Here is an 801-nt window from a genome sequence, read left to right on the forward strand (position 1 = left end):
GACCCTGAGTGTCTTCTGACCACCACTTCTGTTATGTCTATCTGGACCTTGAGTGTCTTCTAGCCACCAGTTCAGCCTGTCCCGACTCTAAGTGTTCTCTGACCACTACTTTTGTAATGCCTGACCTGACCTTGAGTGTCTTCTGACCACGACTTTTGTAATGCCTGTTCTGTTTCTGAGTGTTTTCTAAACACCACTTCTGTAATGCCTGTCCTGACCATGAGTGCCTTCTGGCCAATCCTTCTGTTATATCTGTCCTGACCCTGAGTGTCTTCTGACCACCACTTCTTCGATGCCTATCTGGACCTTCAGTGTCTTCTAGCCTCCACTTCAGTCTGTCCTGACTCCAAGTGTCTTATGACCACGTCCTCTGTATTGCCTGTGCTGACCCTGGGTGTCTTCTAGTCACCACTTTAGTCTGTCGTGACCTGGAGTGTATTCTGAGCACCACTTCTATAATACCTGTTCTGACCCTGAATGTCTTCCTACCACCACTTCTGTAATGCCTGTCCTGACCCTGAGTGTCTCCTGACCACCACTTCTGTAATGCCTGTCCTGACCCTGGGTATCTTCTAGCCACCACTTTAGTCTGTTGTGACCTAGAGTGTATTCTGAGCACCACGTCTATAATACTTGTCCTGACCCTGAACGTCTTCCTACCACCACTTCTGTAATGCCTGTCCTCACCATGAGTGTCTTTTGACCACCACTTCCGTAATGCCTGTCCTGACCCTGAATGTTTTCCTACCACCACTTCTGTAATGCCTGTCCTGACCCTGAGTATCTTCTGGCCACCACTTC

This window comes from Pyxicephalus adspersus, chromosome 4, assembly GCF_032062135.1.
Source record: "Pyxicephalus adspersus chromosome 4, UCB_Pads_2.0, whole genome shotgun sequence".
Taxonomy (NCBI): Eukaryota; Metazoa; Chordata; class Amphibia; order Anura; family Pyxicephalidae; genus Pyxicephalus; species Pyxicephalus adspersus.